Source organism: Muscardinus avellanarius, assembly GCF_963383645.1.
Source record: "Muscardinus avellanarius genome assembly, chromosome: 2".
Classification (NCBI taxonomy): Eukaryota; Metazoa; Chordata; class Mammalia; order Rodentia; family Gliridae; genus Muscardinus; species Muscardinus avellanarius.
In genome coordinates, this window is record NC_137787.1 from 48,997,867 (window position 1) to 49,018,984 (window position 21,118).

A 21,118-nucleotide genomic window follows, 5' to 3' on the forward strand; every position below is an offset into this window, starting at 1 on the left:
TGTTAGCGGGGCTCTTAAGCCCCGCTTTTCTCGGTCGCCATCTTCCCGGAAGTCATAAATAGTATTATTTTATACCTTGATATTCTATCTTGATACAGAAAGTCAGGAAAGAAAGGGGTAGTTTTCCATGAAACTATATAAATACATATTAAGCCATTATTGTTTTATATTTTCATTAGTACTGAATAAGAATACAAATATATTTTAAATTATCACATATAAATATTGGATACTTATATATGAGAATAATTATAATGGGTAAAATGGTATGTATTAAATGAAATAATTTTACTTATGTAAAATGAAATATAGGATTAAAAGTGTTTTTAGATTCAGAAAGGCCAAAGCCTTAAAGAAAGAGAAAGGGGACAGATCTCCCAACTGTTCACATGCCTAAAATTGAGCTCCAGAAGTAATATTTATTCAACTTACAGTTTTAAATTCCTGTAAAAATTCTTCATTTTACCTTAATAAAAATCACCTCTTTTAAGTTGCAGATTACTTGAAAGGTACATACAGAATATTATCATACCCACACTCAGGTTTTCTTAAAAGAAGTATCTAAATATGAATTAATCATATTGGTAGGAAACTGACTAGTCAGAAATTAAGCAATCAATTCTACTATTTCAAAGATGTTGTGGGGTACATTGCGCATCCCTATAATCCCTTGGGAGTGTACTTGGGAGGATGAGACAAGAGGATCACAGGTTCAAGACCAGTGCAGAGTCTTTTAGTGAAATCCTCTTTCAAGATAAAAATAGCTGATGGTATAGCTCAGAGGTAAAATGTCCCTGGGTTCAATTCTCAATACCACCAAAATAAAAAAGAAAAAAAAAAGAAGAGGAAAAAAAAAAGAGAAAACCTATTAACAGTCTTTTGGTTTAGGGGTAGAAATTGGTTCATCCTTGAGTAGATCATAATTGTTTATAAAGGAATCATTTATTCTATTTTTTTAGAAGAATCATTTAAATGCTGATCTTAGTAATAGGAATTTAGGGTGATGAAAATATTATGGTTGCTAATATATATGTACTTATATATATGTATTATATATATATGTATTTATATATATGTATATGTTATATATATATATATATATATTTTTTTTTTTTTTGGCGGGTCTGGGGATGGAACCCAGGGGCATTCGACCTCCGAGCTACACCCCCTGCCTCATCCTATTTTTTATTCTTTATTTTGAAACTGGGTCTCACTGAGTTGTAGAGGGCCTCACCAAGTAGCTGAGGCTGTCCATGAACCGCAATCCTCTGGTCTCAGCCTCCCGAATGCTGGGATTACAAGTGTGTGAAACCACACCCAGCTACACATTTTCTATTTGTTTAGTAAATTTATTTTACCTGAAATTCTGAATATAAGATAATCCTATAAATGATAAAATTTGCTCTTCATGTTAGGAAACTTTTTATAATATAAATGGATATTTTTTATGAAACTGTATAAATGTACATTAAATCATTTCTATTTTGTGTTTTGATAGTATATATATACTATTTTCTCAATGTTTATTCTTACTTATTTGAAATGATAGCGTGATTTTCCATCATTAATTTCTATGTATAACAAAGTTATTAATATATTTTTCAGAATTTCAATTCTTTTTTCATTTTGGAGATTTAACAAAACTTTATTATTTTTATATTAGTTGTTTTTGAACGATAATATATTTTTAAATTTTTTATTGGTGCATTGTATTTGTACATCATAATGGGATAAAAAACTTGCATAGACATACATGCATGTATCGCCTAGTTAACCCTTACCCAATCCCCAACCCATTCCCTCCCCATACCTCCCTCCCATGTTTGGCTTAGTGGTTGACATCTATATGTTTAAGTATATCATGTGCTCAGTTACGTTGCCTTATTTGCTCCTCTATAGGATCTCCTTTTCTATCTAGAGTTCCTCCTATGACCCATTTCTCCTTAGCTTTCACATATTAGGGAAAGCATCCAATTTCTTATTTTTGTGACTGACTAATCTCACTTAGCATAATGTCCTCCAGTTCCATCCATTTCCCTGAAAATAATGTAATTGTGTTTTTGTTTATGACTGAGTAAAATTCCATTGTGTACATATCCCACAGTTTTGTAATCCATTCATCTGTTGATGGACATTTTGGCTGGTTCCATAGTTTAGCAATGGTGAATTGTACAGCTATGAACATACACATACATTAATTTGGTAGTTTGGTTTGTTTTCTTTTGGGTAGATACCCAGAAGTGGTATTGCTGGGTCAAATGGTAAATTTTTTTCCATTCTTCTGAGGATCCTCCATACTCTTTTCCAATGTGATTGCACTAATTTGCAATCCCACCAACAAAGTCAGGTATTATGATTCCTTCTGCATGTTTTTTGTTGCTGAGAACTACTTTGGTTATTCTGGTTTTTTTTTTTTTTCCCAATGTATTTATGGACTGATTTTTCTATGTCTTTGATGAATGATCTTGGTAATTTAATGGGTATTGTGTTGAAGCTGTAGATCACTTTTGGAAATACTACCATTGTGATGATATTTATTCTGCCTATCCATGAACATGGGAAATCTTTCCATTTTCTAAGTTCTTCTTTGATTTCTTTCTTCAATGTTTTATAATTTTCTTTGTGGAGGTCTTTTATCTCCTTGGTTAAGTTTATTCCTAAGGATTTTATTTTTTTGTGGGAAATCCTGAGTGGAAGTATTTTCTGAAATTTTTTTTTAGTGGATTTATGGTTGGTGTACAGAAAAGCTTCTGATTTTTAAAGATTGATTTTGTATCCAGACACTTTGCTGAATTTGTTGATCAGTTCTATAAGTCTTTTGGTTGAGTTTGTTGGGTCTTCGAGGTAAAGTATCATGTCATTTGCAAATAGTGAAAGTTTGAGTTCTTCTTTTCCTATTTGTACTCCTTTGATATTCTTTTCTTTCCTTATTACTCTGGCTAGTGTCTCACGTACTATACTGAAGCAAAGTGGTGATAATGGACATTCTTGTCTTGTTCCTCTTTTTAGGGGGAATTCTTAAAGTTTTTCCCCATTTAATATGATGTTGGCTGCGGGCTTATTTTAGATTGCCTTTATGATGTTGAGGTATATTCCTTCTATTTTGATTCTCTGTAGTGCTTTTATCATAAATGAATGTTGGATTCTTATCAAAGGCTTTTTCAGCATCTATTGAAATGATCGTGCGATTTTTTTTTTTTTTTTTTTGTTGGTACTGGTGTTCCTGGAAGCCCTTCTACCTCCGGGCTATACTCCCAGACCTATTTTTACATTTTTATTTGGAAACAGGGTCTCCTAAGCCAGCGCGCGGCTGGCTTCAAACCTGCGAAATCTTCCTGTCTCTGCCTCCCAAGCGCGGGGATTACAAGTGTGCGCCACCACACCCAGCAATCATGTGATTTTTTGTCTTTGATTCTGTTTCTATGATAAATTACATGGACTGATTTTTGTATGTTGAACCAGCCTTGTATCCCTGGGATGAAGCCTACCTGGTCATGGTGTATGATTTTCTTGATGTGGTTTTAAATGCACATTGCTAGTATTTTGTTTAGCAGTTTTGTGTCCAAGTTTATCAGATATATAGGCCTGTAGTTTTTCTTCCTTGAACTGTCTTTATTTGGTTTTGTTAATGTAATGTTGGTTTCATAGATGTATTTGGGAGAGTCCAATTTATATTTCATGAAATAGATTGAAGAGCATCAGGATTAGCTCTTCTATAAAGGTTTTATAAAATTAACTTGGGAAGCCATCTGGTCCTGGGCTTTACTTGATGGTAAGGTCTTTATTGCTGTTTCAATTTCTTTGATTGCTATTGGTTGGTTTAAATTTTCTATGTCTTCTTGAATTAGTTAAGGAAGGTTGTATTTATCTAGAAATTTGTCAATTTTCTCCAGATTTTCCATTTTGTTGGAGTATATTTTTTAAAGTAATTTCTGATAATCCTCTGGATTTCTGCATTGTCAGTTATGATATCTCCTTTTTCATCTCTTATCTTCATAATTTGGGTTGATTTTCTCTTTTTTTTAGTTAAACTGGCTAGTGGTTTATCTGTCTTGTTAATTTTTTGAGGAATCAGCTTTTGGTTTTGTTGATTTTCTGTATTTTTTTTTTATTCTCTAGTTCTTTTATTTCCACTCTGATTTTAATAATTTCCTGTCTTTTACTGGCTTTGGGGTTAGATTGTTCCTGTTTTTCAAGGGCTTTGAGGTGTGTCAATAAGTTATTTATTTGATAATTTTCTGTTTTTCTTATGTGAGCACTCAGTGCTATAAATTTTCCTCTTAATACTGCCTTCAATGTGTCCCAGTGTTTTTGATATGTTGTATATCTGTTTTTATTTGTTTTTGGAAATTTCTTGATTTCACCCCTTACTTCTTCTGTTACCCATTCTTTATTTAAATGTGTGGTGTTCAGTCTCCACATGTTTATGTGGTTTCTCTGAGTCTTCTTATGGTTGATTTCTAATTTCATTCCATTATCATCTGAAAAGACACAGGGAAGTATGTTACAGTTTTTGAATTTGTTAGTACTCACTTTCTGTCCCAGGATGTGATCTATTTTGGAGAAGGTTCCTTGAGGAGCTGAGAAAATGTGGACTCTGCTGTAGTTTGGTGAAATATTCTATATGTCTCTAACAGGTCCAGTTGATTAATGGTTTTCTTTAGTTCTGAGGTATCTTTACTGACCATTTGTCTAGAAGATCAATCTAATGGTTTGAGAGGTGTGTTGAAGTCTCTCAGTATTATTGTATTGAGATTTATATGTGACTTAATGTCACAAAGAGTTTGTTTTATGAAAGTAGCTGTACATAAGTTTGGGGCATAAATGTTGATTATTGTTATTTATTCATGCTGGATTGTTCCTTTTACCAATAAAAAAAAATGACCATTTTTTTCTCTTCTAAAAAACTTGCACTTGAAGTCTGACTTATCTGGTTTTATAGTTATAACTTCTGCTTGTCTTTGAGGTCCATTGGCATGGATTACCTTGCTCCAGCCCTTTACCTTAAGTTTGTTTCTATCATTAAGTGTAAGGTGTGTTCCTTGTAAGCAGAATATAGATGGATTCTGGTTTTTAATTCATTTTGCCACTTTACATCATTTTATTGGGGAGTTGAGGCCATTTACATTCAGTGTGATTATTGAGAGATGATTTTAATTCCTAACATGTTGAGATTTTACTTATCTTTGAAATACTGTTTGTTCTTCTATTCTTAGTTATCTGCTGGATGGAAATTCTTGTTTCTCTGGTTCTGGTGTGTATTACTTGTTTCTTCTTTGTAATCTCTTTGAGTGTTTTCTCTAGCACTGGTTTTGAAGACATAAATTCCTTTAGCTTCTGTTTATCATGGAAAATTTTTATTTCCCCATCTGATTTTAGAGATAGTTTTGCTGGGTAAAATATTTTTGGCTGCAAGTTGTTTTCTTTCAGAGTTTGGAATATGTTACTCCAGGTTCTTCTGGCACTCATGACTTGGTTTGGGAAGTATGGAGTGATTCTGATTGGTTTCCCTCTGAATGTCACTTGTCTTTTGTTTTTGTTGCATTTAAGATTATCTTTTTGGCTTCTACATTGGTCCTTTTGAGTATTATGTGGTATGGGAAACCTTTTATCTTTTTTAAATGGGGTTCTATAAGTTTCCTGTACCTGTGTGTCAATCTCTTGCTCTATGTTTGGAAAATTTTCTGCTATTATTTCTTTGAAAAGATTGTTGAGCCTTTTGGTTTCACCTTTTTCCTCCTCAATGCCAACTATTCTTAGGTTAGTTATTTTAAGATGTGCTCATATTTATTTCTTCGATGTCTATTTCCCACTGTTGAATTGTTTTTTCTATATTATAAACTATGTGTTCATTTTTGGAGTGATCATCTCCTAGGAGGCAGGTTTTACTCTCCATGTGGTCTAAGCGATTGTTTATAGTTTGAATAGATGCCTTTACTTCAATGATTACATCCTTTATTTCTTTCAGACTCTCTCTAAATATCTTTTGGAATTCCTGTATTATTTCTAAAGTTACATTCCTGATTTGACCTTCTGGAAATCTCTGAAATTCTGTGTTATCAGGTTCTGTAATTGTGAAGATGTGGGAGCTCATTGCTCCCTTCTTGTTTCTCCTTTTCATGATTTCACAAGTTTGCTTGTGTTGCTTTTGATAAATTTCTCTCAGTCTCTAGGTGTCAGCTGGTATGTCCAAGGGTAGTCTGTATTGTATTCAACAGTGAAGGTTGAGGAAGGAGGGAATTGTGGGAGTAAATGGAAGAATAGGGTAAAATCTCAGATAAAGTCAAATAGAATGAGAGTATGAGTTTGGTAAAGTAGTACATACTAGATATTAGAGATAGTAAGAATGAAGTAGTATTCTAGTAACCAATGTAGAGTTTGTGGTATAATGATATGAAATGGGTTTAATACAAGACAAGGGAGAGATAAAAAGCAGAAAAAGATAGGAAAGGGATAGTGAGAAGAGAGTTGGTATTTACAAAGTAAGAAGCTTGAGAGAGGGTTTGGGAATAGGTTAAAAACAAAAAACAAAACAAAAGAAAAAAAGTAAAACAACAACAAAAAAACCAACCAGGCATACATACACACACACAAAAAAAATGAACAAAAAAACTCAAAACAACCTCAACAATGAATTAATGCAACTCTATAAATAAATGACTATTCAGCAGATAGGTCTGCTTCAGTCTCCCTCTGTGCAAATACTGAGTACCACCAGCACTCTTCTTGCTGTGAGTTTGATTCTCTGAGATTTTCTTAGTCTATTCAGGTGGCCAATACCTTTGGGGCTGGGTTAAGTATTAAGTGCAAGTCACCCTTCATGCTTTTCACCAGTTTCAAGTCTCAATCTGTTCCTGTCACCATTGGTGAATGTATGCCTCTGAGTCCAAGCCAATGTAGGAGTCTCTGTTCTCTACAGCTAGGGCTGGTCTGGTCTGACTTCTCCCCATTTGCCATGATTGGGAGTTCTGTGGTGATCCTGGAGCTTCTATTAGTTGGGTCAAGCTAGACTTTCTCTCCACATTTTCCACTGATTAAAGCCTGACTCTGTCTGAGCTTCTATTATGTCCAACAGCTGTCCCCTCTTCTGCTTTCTCTGGGCTGTATTGGAAAGTCTCAGACCCTGGGTGTTTATCAGGGTTACATGAGTCACTAAAGGTGCCCGGCTGGGTGTTTTCTCATGGGGATCGTTACCTTACTTACAGTTTTATTGAGCGCAGTTCTGAGTCTCTGGAGGGTGTGATAATCTCTGCCACCAACTCCTCCTTCACTGTGTTGAACCACAAGATCTTAGACCCTGGGAGTTTATCATGGCTGTGCGAGTCCCTAGGGGCACAGCACTGGAAGTTCTCCTGCAGGACTCAGCTTCACTTACAATTTTGGTGCATGCTGGTCTGGAACTCTGAGGGGCATAGTGAGCTGGGCTGCTGCTGGTGTGATGGCACTGCCATAGCACACCGTGAGACTGGTGGGTTTCTATTCTGGTGTTGGGCTCCATACTAGGTCCCTGGAGGGCGTGGTTAGCTCCTGGAAGCTGTAGCAGACTTACAACCCCTGGATCTGCAGCTTCTCACTTCAAATCCTTGTTTTTCTTTTCATCTCTGGAGTGTGGTGCTGTGCAGGAAGATTGCAGTGGTGCTGGCGTCCACTGCCACATGGCAGGTGGGTTTTTATTTCTCTTTGGTCAGTCTTCTAGTCTTCTTTTTCTATTTCCCTTGTGTTTATCATTTTTATTCCTCTACTGAGAGTATTATCTGGCTTTGTAGAGTGCTGTTTTGAGACAAGGGAGATTGAGTGTCAGCAGGGCTTATACTCTTAGTTGCCATCTCCCCTTCCTGAATAATAATATTTTATTAAAATGTTTAAATGATGTTTCTAAATAAAACTGGCCATTATTGTCTCTTTTTTGTTTTGTTTTTTTTAGGGATATTATTGTTTCATAAAATGAGTTGAGGAGCATCCTTTCCTTTTGTCATCTAGAAGTGTGTGTGTGTGTGTGTGTGTGTGTGTGTGTGTGTATGCTAGTATTGAACCCAAGGGCATTCTACCTCTAAGCTACAAGCCTAGCCATATTTTATTTTTATTATGAAACAGAACCTCACTAAGTAGCTGAGGCTGGCCATAAACCTGTGATCCTTTTGTCTCATCCTCCCAAATACTGGAGTTATAGGCTTGTGCCGCCATATCAGGCTATGTCATCTAGAACTTTCATTTTTAGATAGAGAAATGATTCGCCTAGAACACTCACTACATCTGATGTTTTAATTTGTTTTTTCTTTTCTTTTAATTTTTATGTGGTTCATATTGAAAATGGCATACATTCAGACTGTGCTTGGTGCCCTCTGCCCCCAACTTCCCTTTCACCCCTCCCAACAATGAGTGTCTAGGTTAACCATGCTACATTCATACTTTTACACATATTTCAGATGTAAGCTCCTCCATTAATCAACCTCAGCCTTCTCTGTCTTCTACCCTTTCATTTCAGCTTTGTTGAGGTTTCCCCTTCATTATCTGGAGTCCTTCTGGTATTCCTAAACAGTCCCTAGTTTGGGCATATTAGAGAAAATACATATACCTTCTCTTTCTGTGCTTGGCTGATCTCACTTAACATAATGTTCTTCATGATTTTGTTCTTCTTTATACCTGAATAGAATTTCATTGTGTATATTTCCCATAATTTTGCAATTCATTCATCTGTGATAGAGACCTAGGTTGGTTCCATATTTTGGCTATTATGAATTGTGTTGCTATGAACATGAGTATGTAAATTTTACTGTAGTTCTCTGATTTCAAACCCTTTGGAAAGATACCAAGGAGTGGTATAGCTAGATCGTATGGTGGATCCATTCAAAGTTTTCTAACTCCTCTCCATAGCAAATGAACTAGTTTGTACTTCCACCAACAGTGTAAAAGAGTTCCTCTTTCCCCACATCCTCATCAGCATTTGTTGTTATTTGATTTCTTTATGCTTGCCGCTCTGATTGAGCTTAGATGGTATCTCAGCATAGTTTTGATTTACATCGCCTAATGACTGATGTTGAACATCTTTTCACATATCTGTTGGCCATTTGTATCTATTCTGTGAAGTGTCTATTCAATTCAGGTGCTCATTTCTTGATTGGGTTATTTGTTTTGGTAGTGTAGAGTCTTGAGCTCTTTGTATATTCTGGATATTAGCCTTCTCTCAGAGTGGTGGCTGGTAAAGATCTTCTCCCTTTCTGTAGGCTTTCTCTTTAGATTCTTGATATTTTCCTTTGATGAGCAGAAACTTTTTAGTTTGATGCCATCCCACGAGTTAATTCTTGTTTTAATTTCCTGCGCTTTGGAGGTCTTTTTGAGAATGTTACTTCCTGTGCCTATATGTTGGAGTGTTAAACCTATGCCCTTCTCTAATAATTTCACAGTCCCTGGTCTAATTTCCAAGACTTTTTACATCTGGAGTTAATTCCTGTGCAGAGTGTGAGGTAAGGATTTAGTTCGTTCTTTCTACAAATGTATAGTCAGTTCTCCCAGCAACATTTGTTGAAAAGGCTGTCTTTTCTCCAGCGAATGAATTTGGCCCCTTTGTCAAAGATTAATTGACTGTAGGTGTGTGTATTTGTTACTCTATCTTCAATTCTGTTCCACTGGTCTGTATGCCTATTGTCCCAACACCATGCTATTTTTACTACTATTGCTCTTTAGTATAGTTTGAAGTCAGGGATTCTGATGCCTTCTGCATGGTTCTTATAGCTGAGGATTGCTTTGGCTATTCTGGGTCTTTTCTTTCTTCATATGAAATTTATGACTGATATTTGTAGGTCTATGAAGAATGTTGTTGGTATTTTGATAGGAATTTTATTGAATCTGTAGATAGCTTTTGGCAAAATGTCCATTTTTTATGATTTTTATTCTACCTATTGGTGAGCAAGGCCAACTTCCAATTTTTTTCTTTAATATTTTATACTTTTTATTATAGAGGTATTTTACATCTTTTCTTAGGTTTATTTCTAGGTATTTTATTGGTTTTGAAGTTATGTTGAATTGAATTGTTTTCTTTATTTTTTTCATTGTGGATTCTTTGTTGGCATATAGAAAAGCAACTGATTTCTTTAGGTTGATTTTTGTATCTCAGCACATTGCTGAATTGGTTAATCAGTTCCAGTAGTTTTATGGTTGAGTTACTTGGGTCTTCTATGTAAAGAGTCATGTCATCTGCAAATAAGGATAGTTTGAATTCCTCTCTTCCTATGAATTCCTTTGATTTATTTCTCTTGTCTTATTGCTCTGGCAAGAGTCTCAAGGACTATATTAAAAAGGAGTGGTGATAGTGGGCATCTTTGTCTTGTTCCTGATTTTAGAGGAAATTCTCACCGTTTTTCCCCATTTGATAGAATGTTGTCTTTGGGTTAATTTTATATTGCTTTAATTAAGTTGCAACAAATTCTGTCTATTCCAACTTTCTACAGTGTTTTTAATATGAATGGGTGTTGGATTTTGTCAAATGCTTTTTCCAGCCAACATTGATATAATCATGTGGTTTTTTTGTTCTCAATTCTATTTATGTGGTGAATAATATGTATTGATTTGTGTATGTTGAACCAGCCTTGCTTTTCTGGGATGAAACCAACTTGATCATGGTGTACACTTCTCTTGATATGATTTTGAATGCATATAGTTAGTATTTTGTTTAGAATTTTTCATCTATGTTCATCAAGGATATTGGTCTGTAATTTTTTTTTCTTGAGGTTTCTTTATTCGGTTTTGGGATTTATGTCATATTGGCCTCATAGAAGAAAGTTGGGAGAATTCCATCTCTTTCAATTTCCCTGAACAAGTTGTGAAGTATTGGGATTAGTTCTTCACTGGAGGTTTTGTAGAATTCAGCTAAAAACCAATCAGGGCTTGAGGTTTTCTTTGATGGCAGAATTTTTACTGCTGTTTTTATTTCTTTGCTTGCTATTGGTTCGGTTAGGCTTACTATGTCCTCTTCATTCAATTTAGGTAGGTTATATGTGCTTAGAAATCTATCGATTTCTTCCATGTTTTCCAGTCTATTGGAGTATAAATTTTCAAAATAGTTTCTGATAATCCTTTGAATTTCTTCACAATCTGTGGTGATGTCTTCTTTTTCATTTCTGATTTTGATTATTTGAGTTGATTCTCTCTTTCTTTTGGTTATGTTTTCTAGGGGTTTGTCAAGCTTATTAATCTTTTCAAAGAACCTGTTTTTTGTTTTGTTGATTCTTTGAATTGGTTTTATTTGTTCTCTATTTTATTTTTTTCTGCTCTGATTTTAATAATTTCCTGCCTTCTGATGACTTTGAGATTAGACTTGTATTTTTTTTTTAGGTTCTTGAGATGTGTCATTAGGTTGTTTACTTGGCGACTCTCTGTTTTTCTTATGTGGGCACTCAATGCTAAAAAACTTTCCTCTTCACACCACTTTCCCATAGATTTTGGTAAGTTGTGTCTCTATTTTTATTTAATTTGAGAAATAAATCTGATCTTACCCACTTGTCTTTCAATACTGTATCATTCAATCCCCATGTATTTAAATAGCTATTTTTGGTTTTCTGTTGTTGATTTCTACTTTCATTTTATTGTGGTCTGAAAAGATGCAGGAGAGTATATTACATCTTTTGAATTTGCTGGTGCTTGCTTTGTGGCCCAGGATATGATCTATTTTGGAGATGGTACCAATGAGAAGCTGAGAAGAATGTGTATTCTGCTGTTCCTGGTTGAAATATTCTGTATATGTCTGTTAGGTTTATTTGGTTTAAAATTTTCTTTAGTCCTGAAGAGTCTTTACTCATCTTTTGCCTTGAAGATCGATCTAGTCATGTGAGAGATGAGTTGAAGTCCCCCAATATTATTTCATTTGAGTCTATTTGAGATTGATGTCCTGGAGGGTTTGTTTTACAAATGTGGGTGTACCCACATCTGGGACATAAACATTTACTTTTATTATATCATAAACATTTATTATATCTTCTTGGTGAATTGTTCCTTTTAATAAATGGAAGTTCCCTGGTTTGTCTCTTCTGATGTGTTTTAGCTTAAATTCTGTTTTGTTGGATATTAGTGTTCTATCCCTGCCAATTTTTGGTCTCCATTAGCATCACATATCTTTTTTCATCCTTTCACTTTCAGGCTATGAATGTCTTTGGTTCTAAGGTGAGTTTCTTGCAAACAGCATATATTTGGATTATGTTTTTTAATCCACTTTGTCAGTCTATGTTTTCTGATTGGTGAGGTAAGTCCTTTGATGTTCACAATTATTAATGAAATATGATTTTTGTTTCCTGTCATTTTGTGTTCTATCTACTCTTTGGTATAATGTTATTTCTGCTTTACTTAAATGCCCCACTGATCAATTTAATCTCATTTTTTTGTGTCACTAGGGATGGAATCCAGGGGCTTTCTACCTCCAGCTTATACTCCCACATCTATTTTATATATTTTTTTAAAATTTGGAAACAGGGTCTCACTAACTTGCTGAGAGTCTCACTAAGTAGCTGAGGCTGGCTTTAAACCTGTGCAATCTTCCTGTCTCAGCCTTTCAAGCACAGGGATTACAAGCATGCGCTACCATGCCTGGCTAACTTCATCTTTTTTCTGATTCTGAAATCTTATTTTTATTCTTTATGATTTATTTATTTATGTATTTTCTCTAGTGTTGGCTTTGAATTCATGAATTTTTTGAGATTCTACTTATCTTGACACACTTTTGTTTCTTCATCAATTTTGAATAACTTTGCTAGATATAGCAGTTTTGGTTAGAAGTTATTTTCTTCCAGGGTGTAGATCACATCATATCACTCTCTCCTGGCATTCCTGACTTGGGTTTTATAGTCTGGGGTAATTTTTATTGTCTTGCCCCTGTATGTCATATGTTCTTTTGTTCTCACTGCTTTTAAGATTTTTTCTTGGCCTCTATCTCGGTCATTTTGATTGTTACATGGTGTGGGGAAGTCCTTCTTTGATCTTGTCTTAACAGTGCTCTGTATGTCTCCTGAATGTGCAAGTCCAAGTCTCTTTCCATGTTTAAAAAGTTCTCTGAAATTATTTCTCTGAAGAGATTACAAATACTCTTGGTCTGTATCTTTATCCTTTCTTCAATTTATTTATCCATAAGTTAGGATGTTTCATATTGTCCCATAGTTGTTAGATGTTTAGGTTTTATTGCTGTAATGACTTTTGTATACTGCTACCTGTGCTTTTGGTTTTGAATGAACTGTCTTCTAACAGTGATAGTATATTTTCCATTTCATCTAATTTTCTAGAATTTCTTTCTATTGCTCTCTTTGTGTCATTTATTGACTCTTTCCTTTCATTCCAGACCTCTTTCTGAATCTTTCTTAGCGTCTCCATTTCCTCTTTCATTTCTGTACACTTTCTTTGAGGCCTTTCGTTATATTGAAAATCAGGATTTGGAATTCTCCTTCTTGCATTTGTTGTAGGTCAGTATTTTTTATTTTCATTATATCTTTACTCTTCCTAGTTCTCATATTTTCAGGGTTCTCAGGCTTTTTTTTTCTAATGTCTTGGCATCTTGTCTTTTGTGGATATTATGTCTGAATTTAGAGGTGTCAGCAGGTATGCAGAAGAGTCTCTGTTCTCCATAACGAGGACTGGGCTTGTCTGACTTCTCCCCATTCACCACGATTGAAAGGTCTGTGGTGATCCTGGAGATCCTACTAGTTGGGTCTAGTGTTAAACCTAGGTCTCCCCCTACACTTTGCACTGATCAGACCTTGAGTCTGTCTGAGCCTCTGCTATGTCCAACAGCAGACTCTATTCCCACCTTCTCTGGGTTGTACTGCAATGTCTTAGACCCAAGGAGTTTATTGGGACTACAGGAGACACTGGGGGCACTGGGCTGGGCATTTTCCTGCAGTAATCATGACTTCTCTTATGGTGTAATTGAGTGCTGCTCTGGATCTCTCAAGGGTGTTTTAATCTCAGTTGCCACTACTCCTTCACTGGGTTGTAATGCAAAGTCTCAGACCCAGGGAGTATATTGGGGCTGCACAGGTCCCTTGGGGTCCCAGGCTGGGTGTTTTCCTGTGAGAACTGCAACTTCACTTATGGTGTTATTGAGAGCCTCTCTCGATCTCTGAAGGGTGTGGTAATCTCAGCCACCACTGCACCTTCACTGGGTTGAAGTGCAAAATCTCAGACCCCAGGAGTTTATTGCGGCTGCATGGAGTCCCTGGGGGTGAAATGCTGGGACTTCTCCTGTGGCCACCGCAATTTCACTTACAATTTTAGTGAGCACTGGTCTGGATCTCTGGAGAGCATGGTGATCTCAGCCACCAGTGGCACCTTCAGCCATGAGTGGTATGAGTTTCTTTTCTGGTGTTGAGCTCTACTCTGGATCCCTGGAAGGTGTAGTAAGCTCAGCCACTGGAAGTTGTAGCTGGTGTTTGTGCAGGAAGAACTGATGACTTAAAACCCATTGATCTGCAGATGCTCACTTCAGATCCTTGTTTTTCTTTTCGTCTCTGGATTCTGGTGCTGTGAGGCAAGATGTTGCTGCCGTAGTGCCCACTGCCGCAAGGTGAGCAGGTTTCTATTCTGCTCTCTGGTCAGTCTTCTAATCTTCTTATTCTCTGTTCCTTGTATTTATCATTTTTATTCCTCTAATGATAGTATTTCCTGGCTTTGCAGAAAGCTGTTTTTGAGGCAATGGAGATCAAGTATCATCAGGATTCTTAAGTGCTGCTTCTCTGGGTTGCCATCTTCCCAAAAGTTTTGTTTTATTAATTAATAAAATTTTAATTATTTTTAAAACTTTTATTCATGAGGAAATTCTAGTTAGGTTTTATATTTCTTAATATATCTGTACCTTCTTTGTATGATGTTTGCAAGGACCACTAAAACCATGGCTTCTTCTGCTCTGATTTAATTTTTAGTAAAAAAATATGGGTTTACCTGTGCCTCAGGCTAATAAAAAGGATTATGGCTGTTACATCTATACCTATTCTCTTTCTCATAAGCTATCATCATTGCTTTTTTTAATGGTTCTTTTTCTTTTGGGTCTGTCTAGAATCCTGGTGGTATCCTACAGAGATTAGTTACTCTGTCTATTATTCTTAGTGATGAAGGCAGAATAATGACCAGCAACAACATCTATGCCCTAATGACTGATGCCTATAAATAGGTTAGATTAACTGTCAAAGGAAAATCAGGGTTGCAGATGTACTTTTGTTTGCTTTATATGGGGAGATTAATCTGGACTATCTAGGTAGGTCTACTGTAATCATACCATAAGAGGAGTGGAGAAAGGCAAGCACACAGAGCAAGAGAAAAATTTGGTCTGACTTTGCTAGTTCCTAGAATAGAGTAATGGGACCACGAGTCAAGGAATATGGGTGAGTCCTAGAGGCTGGAAAGGAAAAGGAACTAATTTTCTGTATGCCTCTCACAGGAATGTAGCCCTGTTGACATCCTGCTGGTGCACTGAAATCCATTTTAAATCAGTGACCCCCCAGAACAGTTTGATGATAAATTTGTATTGAGTGAAACCACTAAGTTTGTGGCAACTCTTATATCAGCCAGAGGAAACTAATGCCTGTGAGAACTTAGAGAAGTGGAGCAGACTCTGCTATATTCATTAACTGAGAGAGCTTTTTAAGTCATCTCTATAGTCCTTAATTGTACTTTCTTCATATTTCCATCTATAAACTCTAAACCTCCTATATCTTATACCTTGATTTTAATCAATGAGCTAGCATGTGAACACTTCATTATCATTCATTGTTTTAACATGTATTTATTAAATGCCAATTACTGTGGTAGGCACTGTGTCTGGTGCTGAGGATAAAATTGTAGAAAACAAAGATAAAAGATATTTCCTCAATCAATTAGAGTTCAGATGACAATGTCAGAAATGTAGAAAGATAAAACTCAAAAGCATGACATGTTTAATAAGCACTGTGGCAATTTAGAAGATGACAACAGGTATCATCTACTAGTATACAGAGAAAGTCTTTGAGTAATGATGTGGTTGAAACTGCTGACATCGAAGTCAAAGACTTGGAAATGTTCATGGTGTATATAAGAATATATGACTAAATCTCAGAAGTTATAAATTCTGAATCATAGAATAATAATTTAAGTAGATGACATATTCTAAAATTCCTAAAAATAAAATGTACTAAAAATTTACTGTATTTCTGGTCCAACTTATTAATAGGATAAGTTGGAGATGCAGATGAAGAAGCTTCATATAAATTGCTTCCTTTTAGCTGGGTGTGGTGTCCTGTGCCTCTAATCCTAGTAGCTGGATGGCTGAGATAGTAGGATGTCAGATTCCAGGCCAGCCTCAGCACTTAAAATAAGAATAGGCCTGAGGCTGTAGTTTGGATGTGGACTGTCCCTGGGTTTGTTTGTTTGTTTGCTTATTTATTTATTTACTTAATATCTTCCCCCTACAATATTTGGATTTTTAAAGAACTTTCTTTAATTTTCAGCATTAAAGAGAGGTTAATTAACTTAATCATTTAGTTACTTACTTAATAAACAAGCCATTCAACCAATGATTTGTTAATCACTCAGGTAAGCTCCAGGGATACAAAGCAGTAACAGAAGGTAGTTGCTACTTTCAGAATAGTCGCTGGTGACCTGGAAAGACAGACATATAACCAATTAAATTTGAACACGTAAGCTATGATGTAAAAGGGAATTCAGGTAAAAAAGCAGTCACCTATGTGAGATTGAGGAAGGGCTTCCTAAAGAAGCTGAGCTGTAAAATATGAAGATAAAATTTTATGGGCAGGGTGGAGTGGTGGAGTGATAATTGGAGATGGGTGAAATCATAGGAAAAAAATCATGGATCATTCAAAATTTCCAATTACACTTCATTGCCCTTGAAACATAGTATAAAAGATTGGATGCTGGGAGAAAGGATACTGGAGGGAAGGGCAAAGTTTAGAGAATAAAACCTCAAATGCCATTTGTAGCCATTTGAATTTTATCCTGTCAGCAAAGAGAACGAGCTCAGTGGTTATGATTTATATAAGCATTTTAGAAAAACTACTCTTAACAAGAAATTTAAAAGGGTGGGGAGTGGAGAAATGTGTTTTCTGGATCATGTTGGCTGCTGTAAAGGGGAAGCAGAATTGTGAAACAGTCTGATGTGTTTCTTGTCTCCTCACATCTCTCTTGCAGTCCTCTTCTCCTTTCCTTACCTCTTTGTTTCCTCTCAAGCTTCTCATTTTGCATACAGATAATGCATACTAATGAGTGAGGGTAAATACAGATCAAAGAGTTCATATTTATACAGTAGACATTGTGTTAAGTTTTGTGCATGAATTATTTGACTTTTTCCCCTCATGAAACAGAACTGGATTGAGAAGTAAACCAGCCAGATAACTGTGAAGAACCAATAATGAGAATATGTGTGTGTGTGTGTGTGTGTGTGTGTGTGTATGTGTGTGTGTATGTATATAAAATAAGTTGAATACTTGATATACAAATTGTATGTTGCAACTCTAGGTTTTGCCACTCATCCTGAAAATAGCCAGCTGTCAGTGACAGGAAGTTAACAATTGCAGGTAGCTGACACTGGGAAAATAAACAACACATTTTATATCTTTTTATTCTCTTGGGGATAAAAATAATTGAGCTCTGTATTAATGTTAGAGTGTATAAGTGAATACAATTGAAAGACAATTCCAATAAACTAATAATGCATCATTTTAATGCAAGTAACAAATTCAAATTTTTTCAATTTTAACTTGAAGTGGTACACAATGCACAATGCTTACCTGATTCCAATTAAATTAAAGCTAAATAAATAGTTAAAGATTATCAGTATATTATGCACCAAATTCTTAGTGTGTCTTGGCTTGAGAACCCTCGTGATTCATCCAAGCTCTAAAGATTTTTACTTACAAAATCTGTACTTCCAGATAAAGAAATGAATGCTTAGAGAGGTCAAGCAGTTTGCTAAAAATCACACAGTTAAGAGGTTGCAGCACTTCTATTTGAACTTAGATTTCCTTGACATAAAAGTTTCTATTCTTACCTAGCCTGCTTCTACCATTCCCCTCTGGGCAACTTCTGATGTTTAAAATGGCTTGCTCCACCAAACTCTGTCCTCTCCTCTAATCTTGTTCTGTGCTCTTGGGGAAGAACAAGAGTAGAGTTTTTTTGGGTTATATTTAAATAAACTACAGTCATTGTTTGGCAGGCATACCCTTTGATGATCTTTGATTATATAAAAGAAGATGGAATCCAGTGTGGTCAGTAGCCTTCCCCACCCACTTAGCAAGAAAGTCTGGAGGACAGAATGGGGTTTGATAGTGTCTGAAATAAGAAAGAGTTCTGACATTGTTTCAGAACAAAATCTATTTGTCCTTGAGATAAACTCCACCATATCTTTTCCTTAGTTTTTTGAGCCTATAACTCCCCCCTCACTCTTGCTCTTTCAAAGCTGGTTCAGATGACCAGCTTTGAAATGGAAGGTATTTGAAATGGATGACCAGAAATGGAAGGTTCTATAAAACCTTGACACAGTGTAGAGGAGCTGGGATTCTGTAGTCTGACGGGGGGGGGGGGGGGGGGGGGGGGGGGGGGCTCACAATCTAGCTCTCCAGCTTCCTGTCTGTATGATTTTAGACAAAATGTTGCTCTTTGTATGATAGTTTTCTCATCTGTTATACAGAGTCATTCTTTGATAATTGTGAAGATTAAATGAGATGGTGCATGCAAAGTTTTTGTAATATTATTAAGTAATATACAATCTAGTAGCTGAGTGTGGTAGCGCATGCCTGCAATCCTAGTACATGGGAGTCCGAGACAGTATTTTAAATAGTAGCTATAAAAAAGATATTGTACTTTATTAGAAAAATACTTTGTTTTAAATTCTGTTCAGTTCCAAATAGTACTCTGTTTCTACACTTGAGGATAGAATCATTAGAATAATCTTTATGTAAACAAGTTTCACTTAAAAATTTTAGGCTTTTTTGAAAAATATGTTTGAATATAAGGGTGTGGAGTAACCTCTAGTACACATATCTTTATATACATTAGAATAAAACAATAAAGTAAGTACATGAAATATGGATAATATTTGAATGAGATGTTTGCCACAGTGTTTGACTTTGCTACAGATAATGTGTATGCTGAATGTACTTTTCTTTTGTTTTCTTCCCTTAAATGTTCCATGCTTATCTAATAAGGCCTTAGAAATGTCAGGTTCTGGCTCCATATCCAAAAGCTCATCACAGACTCACCATACATTAGCTGAGTCCTGCCTTTCTTTCTCCCATCCTCTGTGTTTTAGTCCCTGAAATAGGCATCCTAGCTCCCTCCTCACAGATGCATCAACAACTTAATTACGAGGTCAAAGTTTGCTTTGCTTTAAACTATGTCAAACCTTTTTGTCAGAATCAATACTTATTCTCCATTGTCCTGCAACTTTTTCTTTGTCCAGGGCATCCATAACATGTTTTTCCTAATACCCCTCCAAAGAGATTAATCTTTTATATTGTATATCTAGAAGAACATTTTAAGGATCTCTAAATGTATACACAGAAAAATTGCTAATGCAGAATAATTCTAAAATTGCATTGCTTTTCTGTCACTTTAAAATAGATTCCTTCTTTCTTCACTAACTCTAATTACTTTTCTAGAAAATTTATGAAACCTTAGTATAGAAGTAGTATATCAGAATCTCCTACAACTTTTAAGTAGTTTGATGAAGGTCTGGAGTTACCTATATATATCTATTCTATGTATTTTTACATCCATGTATTAAAACAATATGTTATAAAACAATAAAGTAGCCAGGTGTGGTGGCACACTCTTGTAATCCCAGTATTTGGGAGGCTGAGACAGGAGGATCTGGGTTCGTGGTCAGCCTTAGCGACTTAGTGAGGCCCTCTGCAACTTAGTGAGAATCTGTCTCAAAATACAGAATAAAAAATTGGGCTGGAGGTGTAGCTTGGAGGTAGAATGCTCTTGGGTTAAATCCCTAGCACTCCCCAAAGGTAAATAAAATAATAAAGTCAATACATGAAATATAGTCAGTAGGAATAACATTTTACATACCTAATAAGACATTTCTTTTTATTTATTTATTTTTTTTGGTGGTACTGGGGGTGGAACTCAGGGGCTTTCTTCCTCTGGGCTATACTCCCAGATCTATTTTATATTTCATTTGGAAAAAGGGTCTCACTAAGTTGCTGATAGCCTTACTAAGTAGCTGAGGCTGGCTTTGAACCTGTGCGATCCTCCTGTCTCAGCCTCCCAAGTGCTGGGATTACAAGCATGAGCCACCACGCCCAGCCCTAATAAGATTTTTTTTTTTTTTTTTGCAGGTCTGGGGATGGAACCCAGGGGCATTTGACCTCCAAGCTACACCCCCTGCCCTGCTTTTTATTCTTTGTTTTGAAACCGGGTCTGACTGAGTTGCAGAGGTCTCACTAAGTAGCTGAGGCTGTCTGCGAACCACGATCCTCCGGTCTCAGCCTCCCGAATGCTGGGATTACAAGTGTGTGCCACCATGCCTGGGTAGATATTTCTAATAAGTAATTATAGTACTCTCTCCACTTAGTAATATTTCTTATTTTAAAGATAATTTTTTTTGTGGTACTGGGGTTCCTTGGTAGCCCTTGTTCCTCCGGGCTACAATCCCAGACCTATTTTATACTTTTTTATTTTTGGAAACAGGGTCTCTTAAGCCAGCGGGGCTGGCTTCAAACCAGTGTGATCCTCCTGTCTCTGCCTCCCAAGGCCGGGGATTACAAGCCTGTGCCACCACGCCCGGCCTTAAAGATAATTTTAGATGACACATTGGCACATGCCTGAGTTACAATACTTGGGAGGCTGAGAGAGGAGGATTGCTGAGGCCAGCCTCAGCAACTTAGTGAGATACTGTCAGCAACTTATTGAGACCCTGTTTCAAAATAAAAAATAAAAAAGGGTTGGCAATATGTATCTCAGAAGTAGAATGCTCCAGGGTTTAATCCCCAATCCATAAAACAAATTTTAGAAGCTCTCTACACTTTAATTTGTAGTCGATGTACACAAACACAGACTGTATTTATACTATTATTTGTGAGGCATTATGCTCTTAAGAAATGATTACTTATTATTAATACATGTGATTGAAAAGATCACCATACTT

General features: G+C 35.9%; 1 pseudogene across 1 annotated transcript in view; it reads right to left on the minus strand.

The window, feature by feature from the left end:
• The window catches only part of LOC308258701 (caspase-3-like), an 85,176-nt pseudogene that overhangs the window by 20,702 nt on the left and 43,356 nt on the right, over positions 1-21,118 (minus strand). The gene's annotated exons all lie outside the window — the stretch shown is intronic.